General features: G+C 48.2%; 1 protein-coding gene across 1 annotated transcript in view; it reads left to right on the top strand.

Annotated features, from left to right (window-relative positions):
- The window catches only part of LOC128690675 (insulin-like peptide receptor), a 646,235-nt gene that overhangs the window by 86,565 nt on the left and 547,173 nt on the right, over positions 1–12,497 (top strand). The window lies entirely within an intron of this gene.

Raw genomic sequence — 12,497 nt, 5'->3', positions numbered from 1 at the left:
GTGTGTAGGTGTGAGTGTTCCTTCCTGTGTGTAGGTGTGAGTGTTCCTTCCTGTGTGTAGGTGTGAGTGTTCCTTCCTGTGTGTAGGTGTGAGTGTTCCTTCCTGTGTGTAGGTGTGAGTGTTCCTTCCTGTGTGTAGGTGTGAGTGTTCCTTCCTGTGTGTAGGTGTGAGTGTTCCTTCCTGTGTGTAGGTGTGAGTGTTCCTTCCTGTGTGTAGGTGTGAGTGTTCCTTCCTGTGTGTAGGTGTGAGTGTTCCTTCCTGTGTGTAGGTGTGGGTGTTCCTTCCTGTGTGTAGGTGTGAGTGTTCCTTCCTGTGTGTAGGTGTGAGTGTTCCTTCCTGTGTGTAGGTGTGAGTGTTCCTTCCTGTGTGTAGGTGTGAGTGTTCCTTCCTGTGTGTAGGTGTGAGTGTTCCTTCCTGTGTGTAGGTGTGAGTGTTCCTTCCTGTGTGTAGGTGTGAGTGTTCCTTCCTGTGTGTAGGTGTGAGTGTTCCTTCCTGTGTGTAGGTGTGAGTGTTCCTTCCTGTGTGTAGGTGTGAGTGTTCCTTCCTGTGTGTAGGTGTGAGTGTTCCTTCCTGTGTGTAGGTGTGAGTGTTCCTTCCTGTGTGTAGGTGTGAGTGTTCCTTCCTGTGTGTAGGTGTGAGTGTTCCTTCCTGTGTGTAGGTGTGAGTGTTCCTTCCTGTGTGTAGGTGTGAGTGTTCCTTGGTGTGTGTAGGTGTGAGTGTTCCTTCCTGTGTGTAGGTGTGAGTGTTCCTTCCTGTGTGTAGATGTGAGTGTTCCTTCCTGTGTGTAGGTGTGAGTGTTCCTTCCTGTGTGTAGGTGTGAGTGTTCCTTCCTGTGTGTAGGTGTGAGTGTTCCTTCCTGTGTGTAGGTGTGAGTGTTCCTTCCTGTGTGTAGGTGTGAGTGTTCCTTCCTGTGTGTAGGTGTGAGTGTTCCTTCCTGTGTGTAGGTGTGAGTGTTCCTTCCTGTGTGTAGGTGTGAGTGTTCCTTCCTGTGTGTCAGTGAGAGTGTTCCTTCCTGTGTGTAGGTGTGAGTGTTCCTTCCTGTGTGTAGGTGTGAGTGTTCCTTCCTGTGTGTAGGTGTGAGTGTTCCTTCCTGTGTGTAGGTGTGAGTGTTCCTTCCTGTGTGTAGGTGTGAGTGTTCCTTCCTGTGTGTAGGTGTGAGTGTTCCTTCCTGTGTGTAGGTGTGAGTGTTCCTTCCTGTGTGTAGGTGTGAGTGTTCCTTCCTGTATGTAGGTGTGGGTGTTCCTTCCTGTGTGTAGGTGTGAGTGTTCCTTCCTGTGTGTAGGTGTGAGTGTTCCTTCCTGTGTGTAGGTGTGAGTGTCCCTTCCTGTGTGTAGGTGTGAGTGTTCCTGCCTGTGAGTGTTCCTTCCTGTGTGGTGTGAGTGTTCCTTCCTGTGTGTAGGTGTGAGTGTTCCTTCCTGTGTGTAGGTGTGAGTGTTCCTTCCTGTGTGTAGGTGTGAGTGTTCCTTCCTGTGTGTAGGTGTGAGTGTTCCCTCCTGTGTGTAGGTGTGAGTGTTCCTTCCTGTGTGTAGTTCCTTCCTGTGTGTAGGTGTGAGTGTTCCTTCCTGTGTGTAGGTGTGAGTGTTCCTTCCTGTGTGTAGGTGTGAGTGTTCCTTCCTGTGTGTAGGTGTGAGTGTTCCTTCCTGTGTGTAGGTGTGAGTGTTCCTTCCTGTGTGTAGGTGTGAGTGTTCCTTCCTGTGTGTAGGTGTGAGTGTTCCTTCCTGTGTGTAGGTGTGAGTGTTCCTTCCTGTGTGTAGGTGTGAGTGTTCCTTCCTGTGTGTAGGTGTGAGTGTTCCTTCCTGTGTGTAGGTGTGAGTGTTCCTTCCTGTGTGTAGGTGTGAGTGTTCCTTCCTGTGTAGGTGTGAGTGTTCCTTCCTGTGTGTAGGTGTGAGTGTTCCTTCCTGTGTGTAGGCGTGAGTGTTCCTTCCTGTGTGTAGGTGTGAGTGTTCCTTCCTGTGAGTGTTCCTTCCTGTGTGTAGATGTGAGTGTTCCTTCCTGTAGGTGTGAGTGTTCCTTCCTGTGTGTAGGTGTGAGTGTTCCTTCCTGTGTGTAGGTGTGAGTGTTCCTTCCTGTGTGTAGGTGTGAGTGTTCCTTCCTGTGTGTAGGTGTGAGTGTTCCTTCCTGTGTGTAGGTGTGAGTGTTCCTTCCTGTGTGTAGGTGTGAGTGTTCCTTCCTGTGTGTAGGTGTGAGTGTTCCTTCCTGTGTGTAGGTGTGAGTGTTCCTTCCTGTGTGTAGGTGTGAGTGTTCCTTCCTGTGTGTAGGTGTGAGTGTTCCTTCCTGTGTGTAGGTGTGAGTGTTCCTTCCTGTGTGTAGGTGTGAGTGTTCCTTCCTGTGTGTAGGTGTGAGTGTTCCTTCCTGTGTGTAGGTGTGAGTGTTCCTTCCTGTGTGTAGGTGTGAGTGTTCCTTCCTGTGTGTAGGTGTGAGTGTTCCTTCCTGTGTGTAGGTGTGAGTGTTCCTTCCTGTGTGTAGGTGTGAGTGTTCCTTCCTGTGTGTAGGTGTGAGTGTTCCTTCCTGTGTGTAGGTGTGAGTGTTCCTTGTGTGTAGGTGTGAGTGTTCCTTCCTGTGTGTAGGTGTGAGTGTTCCTTCCTGTGTGTAGGTGTGAGTGTTCCTTCCTGTGTGTAGTGTGTGAGTGATCCTTCCTGTGTGTAGGTGTGAGTGTTCCTTCCTGTGTGTAGGTGTGAGTGTTCCTTCCTGTGTGTAGGTGTGAGTGTTCCTTCCTGTGTGTAGGTGTGAGTGTTCCTTCCTGTGTGTAGGTGTGAGTGTTCATTCCTGTGTGTATGTGTGAGTGTTCCTTCCTGTGTGTAGGTGTGAGTGTTCCTTCCTGTGTGTAGGTGTGAGTGTTCCTTACTGTGTGTAGGTGTGAGTGTTCCTTCATGTGTGTAGGTGTGAGTGTTCCTTCCTGTGTGTAGGTGTGAGTGTTCCTTCCTGTGTGTAGGTGTGAGTGTTCCTTCCTGTGTGTAGGTGTGAGTGTTCCTTCCTGTGTGTAGGTGTGAGTGTTCCTTCCTGTGTGTAGGTGTGAGTGTTCCTTCCTGTGTGTAGGTGTGAGTGTTCCTTCCTGTGTGTAGGTGTGAGTGTTCCTTCCTGAGTGTAGGTGTGAGTGTTCCTTCCTGTGTGTAGGTGTGAGTGTTCCTTCCTGTGTGTAGGTGTGAGTGTTCCTTCCTGTGTGTAGGTGTGAGTGTTCCATCCTGAGTGTAGGTGTGAGTGTTCCTTCCTGTGTGTAGGTGTGAGTGTTCCTTCCTGTGTGTAGGTGTGAGTGTTCCTTCCTGTGTGTAGGTGTGAGTGTTCCTTCCTGTGTGTAGGTGTGAGTGTTCCTTCCTGTGTGTAGGTGTGAGTGTTCCTTCCTGTGTGTAGGTGTGAGTGTTCCTTCCTGTGTGTAGGTGAGAGTGTTCCTTCCTGTGTGTAGGTGTAAGTGTTCCTTCCTGTGTGTAGGTGTGGGTGTTCCTTCCTGTGTGTAAGTGTGAGTGTTCCTTCCTGTGTGTAGGTGTGAGTGTTCCTTCCTGTGTGTAGGTGTGAGTGTTCCTTCCTATGTGTAGGTGTGAGTGTTCCTTCCTGTGTGTAGGTGTGGGTGTTCCTTCCCGTGTGTAGGTGTGAGTGTTCCTTCCTGTGTGTAGGTGTGAGTGTTCCTTCCTGTGTGTAGGTGTGAATGTTCCTTCCTGAGTGTAGGTGTGAGTGTTCCTTCCTGTGTGTAGGTGTGAGTGTTCCTTCCTGTGTGTAGGTGTGAGTGTTCCTTCCTGTATGTAGGCGTGGGTGTTCCTTCCTGTGTGTAGGTGTGAGTGTTCCTTCATGTGTGTTGGTGTGAGTGTTCCTTCCTGTGTGTAGGTGTGAGTGTTCCTTCCTGAGTGAAGGTGTGAGTGTTCCTTCCTGTGTGTAGGTGTGAGTGTTCCTTCCTGTGTGTAGGTGTGAGTGTTCCTTCCTGTGTGTAGATGTGGGTGTTCCTTCCTGTGCGTAGGTGTGAGTGTTCCTTCCTGTGTGTAGGTGTGAGTGTTCCTTCCTGTGTGTAGGTGTGAGTGTTCCTTCCTGTGTGTAGGTGTGAGTGTTCCTTCCTGTGTGTAGGTGTGAGTGTTCCTTCCTGTGTGTAGGTGTGAGTGTTCCTTCCAGTGTGTAGGTGTGAGTGTTCCTTCCTGTGTGTAGGTGTGACTGTTCCTTTCTGTGTGTAGGTATGAGTGTTCCTTCCTGTGTGTAGGTGTGAGTGTTCCTTCCTGTGTGTAGGTGTGTGTGTTCCTTCCTGTGTGTAGGTGTGAGTGTTCCTTCCTGTGTGTAGGTGTGAGTGTTCCTTCCTGTGTGTAGGTGTGAGTGTTCCTTCCTGTGTGTAGGTGTGAGTGTTCCTTCCTGTGTGTAGGTGTGAGTGTTCCTTCCAGTGTGTAGGTGTGAGTGTTCCTTCCTGTGTGTAGGTGTGACTGTTCCTTCCTGTGTGTAGGTATGAGTGTTCCTTCCTGTGTGTAGGTGTGAGTGTTCCTTCCTGTGTGTAGGTGTGTGTGTTCCTTCCTGTGTGTAGGTGTGAGTGTTCCTTCCTGTGTGTAGGTGTGAGTGTTCTTTCCTGTGTGTAGGTGCGAGTGTTCCTTCCTGTGTGTTGGTGTGAGTGTTCCTTCCTGTGTGTAGGTGTGAGTGTTCCTTATTGTGTGTAGGTGTGAGTGTTCCTTCCAGTGTGTAGGTGTGAGTGTTCCTTCCTGTGTGTAGGTGTGACTGTTCCTTCCTGTGTGTAGGTATGAGTGTTCCTTCCTGTGTGTAGATGTGGGTGTTCCTTCCTGTGTGTAGGTGTGAGTGTTCCTTCCTGTGTGTAGATGTGGGTGTTCCTTCCTGTGTGTAGGTGTGAGTGTTCCTTCCTGTGTGTAGGTGTGAGTGTTCTTTCCTGTGTGTAGGTGCGAGTGTTCCTTCCTGTGTGTAGGTGTGAGTGTTCCTTCCTGTGTGTAGATGTGGGTGTTCCTTCCTCTGTGTAGGTGTTAGTGTTCCTTCCTGTGTGTAGATGTGGGTGTTCCTTCCTGTGTGTAGGTGTGAGTGTTCCTTCCTGTGTGTAGATGTGGGTGTTCCTTCCTGTGTGTACGTGTGAGTGTTCCTTCCTGTGTGTAGATGTGGGTGTTCCTTCCTGTGTGTAAGTGTGAGTGTTCCTTGCTGTGTGTAGATGTGGGTGTTCCTTCCTGTGTGTAGGTGTGAGTGTTCCTTCCTGTGTGTAGGTGTGAGTGTTCTTTCCTGTGTGTAGGTGCGAGTGTTCCTTCCTGTGTGTAGGTGTGAGTGTTCCTTCCTGTGTGTAGTTTTGAGTGTTCCTTCCTGTGTGTAGGTGTGAGTGTTCCTTTCTGTGTGTAGGTGTGAGTGTTCCTTCCTGTGTGTAGGTGTGAGTGTTCCTTCCTGTGTGTAGGTGTGAGTGTTCCTTCCTGTGTGTAGGTGTGAGTGTTCCTTCTTGTGTGTAGGTGTGAGTGTTCCTTCCTGTATGTAGGTGTGGGTGTTCCTTCCTGTGTGTAGGTGTGAGAGTTCCTTTATGTGTGTAGGTGTGAGTGTTCCTTCCTGTGTGTTGGTGTGAGTGTTCCTTCCTGTGTGAAGGTGTGAGTGTTCCTTCCTGTGTGTAGGTGTGGGTGTTCCTTCCTGTGTGTAGGTGTGGGTGTTCCTTTCTGTGTGTAGGTGTGAGTGCTCCTTCCTGTGTGTAGGTGTGGGTGTTCCTTCCTGTGTGTAGGTGTGAGTGTTCCTTCCTGTGTGTAGGTGTGAGTGTTCCTTCCTGTGTGTAGGTGTGAGTGTTCCTTCCTGTGTGTAGGTGTGAGTGTTCCTTCCTGTGTGTAGGTGTGGGTGTTCCTTCCTGTGTGTAGGTGTGAGTGCTCCTTCCTGTGTGTAGGTGTGGGTGTTCCTTCCTGTGTGTAGGTGTGAGTGCTCCTTCCTGTGTGTAGGTGTGGGTGTTCCTTCCTGTGTGTAGGTGTGAGTGTTCCTTCCTGTGTGTAGGTGTGGGTGTTCCTTCCTGTGTGTAGGTGTCTTCTCCTGTGGAAGAGTATGTATTAATTCCTCTTTATTTCTTGAATAGTCTTGAAGCGTCAAAAACTTCTCTAGGCAAGTCAGGTCTTTCAAGTGTGGATTAATAATGTGTAGGAATGTAAGTTCCGTCAGGTGTAGACGAGTCAGCAGGTATGGAAAAGTCTTCAGATATAAAGAAGTCAATGATGGGTCTGAGAAGCTCTTGTCAGTATTCAAGACTCAACTAATTACCTATAATATTCTTTCTTCACTTCTAATTTCCATTTGAATCATGTTCTATTAAAACTTTCGAATATTCAGCAAAAAAAAACATGAAAAATATATCGCCCCCCCCCCAAAAAAAAAAAAAAAAATAGGTATTTCCTCAGTGACTGATCATGTGAAGCCACATATGTTTTTGACAGTAGAAATTAAAAGGCCAGGAGTTATTTACTGCTTGTAATTCTGGGAACAATGCAATTTGGTGCATACACACACACACACACACACACATACACACACACTCACACACACACACACACACACACACACACACACACACACACACACACACACACACACACACACACACACACACACACACACACACACACACACACACACACACACACACACACACACACACACACACACATACACACACACTCACACACACACACACACACACACACACACACACACACACACACACACACACACACATACACACACACACTCACACACACACACACACACACACACACACACACACACACACACACACACACACACACACACACACACACACACATACACACATACACACACACTCACACACAGCACATCACCGGAGGCACACATCAACCAAATAACCGCTGCAGCATACGGGCGACTGGCAAACCTGAGAATAGCGTTCCGATACCTTAATAAGGAATCGTTCAAGACACTGTACACTGTGTATGTTAGACCCATACTGGAGTATGCAGCACCAGTCTGGAACCCACACCTGGTCAAGCACGTCAAGAAGTTAGAGAAAGTACAAAGGTTTGCAACAAGGCTAGTCCCAGAGCTCAAGGGAATGTCGTACGAGGAAAGGTTAAGGGAAATCGGACTGACGACACTGGAGGACAGAAGGGTCAGGGGAGACATGATAACGACATACAAGATACTGCGGGGAATAGACAAGGTGGACAGAGATAGGATGTTCCAGAGAGGGGACACAGGGACAAGGGGTCACAACTGGAAGCTGAAGACTCAGACGAGTCACAGGGACGTTAGGAAGTATTTCTTCAGTCATAGAGTTGTCAGCAAGTGGAATAGCCTAGCAAGTGAAGTAGTGGAGGCAGGAACCATACATAGTTTTAAGAAGAGGTATGACAAACTCAGGAAGCAGAGAGAGAGAGGATCCAGTAGCGATCAGTGAAGAGGCGGGGCCAGGAGCTGAGTCTCGACCCCTGCAACCACAATTAGGTGAGTACAATTAGGTGAGTACACACACACACATACACACACACTCACACACACACACACACACACACACACACACACACACACACACACACACACACACACACACACACACACACACACACACACACACACATACACACACAGGCAAAGGCAATGGGACCGGACAACATCTCTCCGTGGGTCCTTAGAGAGGGAGCAGATATGTTGTGCGTACCACTTACCACAATCTTCAACACATCCCTGGAAACTGGGCAACTACCTGAGGTATGGAAGACGGCAAATGTAGTTCCCATTTTTAAAAAAAGGAGACAGAAAAGAGGCACTAAACTATAGACCTGTGTCATTGACGTGTATAGTATGCAAAATTATGGAGAAGATTATCAGGAGGAGAGTGGTGGAGCACCTGGAACGGAACAGGAGTATAAATGTCAACCAGCACAGATTCACGGAAGGCAAATCCTGTGTCACAAACCTTCTGGAGTTTTATGATAAAATACCAGAAGTAAGACAAGAGAGAGAGGGGTGGGTTGATTGCATCTTCTTGGACTGCAAGAAGGCCTTTGACACAGTTCCTCACAAGAGATTAGTGCAGAAGCTAGAGCATCAGGCGCATATAACAGGAGGGGCACTGCAATGGATCAGAGAATACCTGACAGGGAGGCAACAACGAGTCATGGTACGTAATGATGTATCACAGTGGGCACCTGTGACGAGCGGGGTCCCACAGGGGTCGGTCCTAGGACCAGTGCTATTTTTGGTATATGTGAACGACATGACGGAAGGGTTAGACTCAGAAGTGTCCCTGTTTGCAGATGATGTGAAGTTAATGAGTAGAATTAAATCTGATGAGGACCAGGCAGGACTTCAAAGAGACCTGGACAGACTGGACACCTGGTCCAGCAAATGGCTTCTCGAATTTAATCCTGCCAAATGCAAAGTCATGAAGATAGGGGAAGGGCACAGAAGACCACAGACAGAGTATAGGCTAGGTGGCCAAAGACTGCAAACCTCACTCAAGGAGAAAGATCTTGGGGTGAGTATAACACCGAGCATGTCTCCGGAAGCACACATCAATCAGATAACTGCTGCAGCATATGGGCGCCTGGCAAACCTGAGAACAGCATTCCGATACCTTAGTAAGGACTCATTCAAGACACTGTACACCGTGTATGTCAGGCCCATACTGGAGTATGCAGCACCTGTTTGGAACCCGCACTTGATAAAGCACGTCAAGAAACTAGAGAAAGTACAAAGGTTTGCAACAAGGTTAGTTCCAGAGCTAAGGGGAATGTCCTATGAAGAAAGACTAAGGGAAATCGGCCTGACGACACTTGAGGACAGGAGGGTCAGGGGAGACATGATAACGACATATAAAATACTGCGGGGAATAGACAAGGTGGACAAGGACAGGATGTTCCAGGGAGGGGACACAGAAACAAGAGGCCACAATTGGAAGTTGAAGACACAAATGAGTCAGAGAGATAGTAGGAAGTATTTCTTCAGTCATAGAGTTGTAAGGCAGTGGAATAGCCTAGAAAATGACGTAGTGGAGGCAGGAACCATACACAGTTTTAAGACGAGGTTTGATAAAGCTCATGGAGCGGGGAGAGAGAGGGCCTAGTAGCAACCGGTGAAGAGGCGGGGCCAGGAGCTAGGACTCGACCCCTGCAACCACAAATAGGTGAGTACAAATAGGTGAGTACACACACACACACACACACACCAGCACGGATTCATGGAAGGCAAATCCTGTGTCACAAACCTTCTGGAGTTTTATGATAAAATAACAGAAGTAAGACACGAGGGAGAGGGGTGGGTTGATTGCATCTTCTTGGACTGCAAGAAAGCCTTTGACACAGTTCCTCACAAGAGATTAGTGCAGAAGCTAGAGCATCAGGCGCATATAACAGGAAGGGCACTGCAATGGATCAGAGAATACCTGACAGGGAGACAACAACGAGTCATGGTACGTAATGATGTATCACAGTGGGCACCTGTGACGAGCGGGGTCCCACAGGGGTCGGTCCTAGGACCAGTGCTATTTTTGGTATATGTGAACGACATGATGGAAGGGTTAGACTCAGAAGTGTCCCTGTTTGCAGATGATGTGAAGTTAATGAGGAGAATTAAATCTGATGAGGACCAGGCAGGACTTCAAAGAGATCTGGACAGACTGGACACCTGGTCCAGCAAATGGCTTCTCGAATTTAATCCTGCCAAATGCAAAGTCATGAAGATAGGGGAAGGGCACAGAAGACCACAGACAGAGTATAGGCTAGGAGGCCAAAGACTGCAAACCTCACTCAAGGAGAAAGATCTTGGGGTGAGTATAACACCGAACATGTCTCCGGAAGCACACATCAATCAGATAACTGCTGCAGCATATGGGCGCCTGTCAAACCTGAAAACAGCATTCCGATACCTTAGTAAGGAATCGTTCAAGACACTGTACACCGTGTATGTCAGGCCCATACTGGAGTATGCAGCACCTGTTTGGAACCCGCACTTGATAAAGCACGTCAAGAAACTAGAGAAAGTACAAAGGTTTGCGACAAGGTTAGTTCCAGAGCAAAGGGGAATGTCCTATGAAGAAAGATTAAGGGAAATCGGCCTGACGACACTGGAGGACAGGAGGGTCAGGGGAGACATGATAACGACATATAAAATACTGCGTGGAATAGACAAGGTGGACAAAGACAGGATGTTCCAGGGAGGGGACACAGAAACAAGAGGCCACAATTGGAAGTTGAAGACACTAATGAGTCAGAGAGATATTAGGAAGTATTTCTTCAGTCATAGAGTCGTAAGGCAGTGGAATAGCCTAGAAAATGACGTAGTGGAGGCAGGAACCATACACAGTTTTAAGACGAGGTTTGATAAAGCTCATGGAGCGGGGAGAGAGAGGGCCCAGTAGCAACCGGTGAAGAGGCGGGGCCAGGAGCTAAGACTCGACCCCTGCAACCACAAATAGGTGAGTACAAATAGGTGAGTACACATACACACACACAGGAAGGAACACTCCTCGGGAAGGAACTAAAACACCTCAGAGGATGCAATGGGAGTCACAGTGGGAGGTGGAAAGGGAGAGATCAGTGTTTGTCTTTGGGCTAGACGAAGCTAAAGGGGAAACTTATGATGAAAGAAAGCAGGAGAAGAAAAAAGCGATTGAAGGTATCATGATGGTGATAGGCGAGGGGGACATGACCCAGGTGGCAAATATTCGGAGAATCGGGTGGTTCACATAGAAAAGGAATCGGCCTCAAAGTAATTTTCAAGGCAGAATCAACCCGAACCATGATCCTGCAGGAGAAAGCACGGCTGAGAGGCAAACAGGAGTTCATGAGTGTGTACCGCGATCGAGACAGAACACAAGAGGAAAGGATGATACTGAAAGAGAGAGTGTGAAAACGAAAGGAGGAATGGGAGGAAATGAAAAAGAAGAGCAGAATAACCCAGGCACAGGTGGAAGGACAAGCGCACCCCCCAGAAACACCTGCAGAAGGACCCCAGCCACGACACCCATAAGGCAACTGAACAATCCAAACCAACCATCACACACCGATCCCTCTGTTCCCAACCCCGCACCACAGTTACAGTACTAGAACAGAAGTTGAAGGTTTGGTACACAAATGCAAATGGATTAACGAATAAACATGAGGAATGGCAAGAAAGAATCAATGAGAAGTCCACAGACATCATAGCAGTTACAGAAACAAAGCTCACAGAGACAATAACAGATGCAATCTTCCCACCAGGATACCAGATCATGAGGAAAGATAGAAGGGGCAGAGGGGGAGGTGGGGTTGCTCTGCTCATAAAAAAACAGATGGAAATTCGAGAAAATGGAAGGCACAGATGAGACGGGAGAAAGAGACTACATAGTTGGTACACTTCAGTCTGAGGAACACAAGGTGGTCATTGCAGTGATGTATAATCCACCACAGAACTGCAGGAGGCCAAGAGAGGAATATGAAGAGAGCAACAGAGCAATTGTGGACACACTTGCTGAGGTGGCAAGAAGAGCTCACTCCAGCTGAGCAAAGTTGCTGGTTATGGGGGATTTCAACCACAGGAAGATTGACTGGGAAAACCTGGAGCCACATGGGGGTCCCGAAACATGGAGAGCCAAGATGTTGGATGTGGTGCTAGAAAACCTCATGCACCAACATGCTAAGGACACTACCAGAGTGAGAGGGGAGGATGAACCAGCAAGATTGGACCTTGTGTTCACCCTGGGCAGTTCAGACATTGAGGACATCAAGTATGAGAGTCCCCTAGGAGCTAGCGACCACGTGGTTCTGTACTTTGAATATGTAGTAGAGCTGCAAGTGGAGAGAGTAACAGGAGTTGAATGGGAAAAGCCTGACTGTAAAAGAGGGGACTACATAGGGTTGAGGAACTTCCTGCGGGAGGTTCCGTGGGACAGAGAACTGGCAGGAAAGCCAGTAAACGAAATAATGGAATATGTAACAACAAAATGCAAGGAGGCAGTGGAAAGGTTTATTACCATGGGCAACAGAAACAATGGGAAGACCAGAACGAGCCCCTGGTTTACCCGACGGTGTAAGGAGGCAAAAACAAAGTGCAATAGAGAATGGAAAAAGTACAGAAAGCAGAGAACACACGGAAATAGGTAGATTAATCGCAGAGCCAGGAACGAGTATGCACAGGTAAGGAGGGAGGCCTAGCGACAGTATGAAAATGACAGAGCATCGAAAATCAAGACTGACCCGAAACTGTTGTATAGCCACATCAGGAGGAAGACAACAGTCAAAGACCAGGTGATCAGATTAAGGATAGAAGGGGGAGAACTCACAAGAAATGATCAGGAGGTATGTGAGGAGCTAAACAGGAGATTTAAGGAAGTTTTTACAGTAGAGACAGGAAAGGATGTGGGAAGACAGCACAGAAGGGAACATCAAGAGGGAATATACCAACAAGTGTTGGATGACATACGAACAACCGAGGAGGAGGTGAAGAAGCTGCTAAGTGACCTTGATACCTCAAACGCGATGGGACCGGACAACATCTCCCCATGGGTCCTTAGAGAAGGAGCAGAGATGCTGTGCGTGCCTCTAACCACAATCTTCAACACA

The sequence above is a fragment of the Cherax quadricarinatus genome, chromosome 24 (genome assembly GCF_038502225.1).
Source record: "Cherax quadricarinatus isolate ZL_2023a chromosome 24, ASM3850222v1, whole genome shotgun sequence".
Lineage (NCBI taxonomy): Eukaryota > Metazoa > Arthropoda > Malacostraca > Decapoda > Parastacidae > Cherax > Cherax quadricarinatus.
Note: the sequence above shows the minus strand (reverse complement) of the source record. Positions and strands in the feature narration are given on the sequence as shown.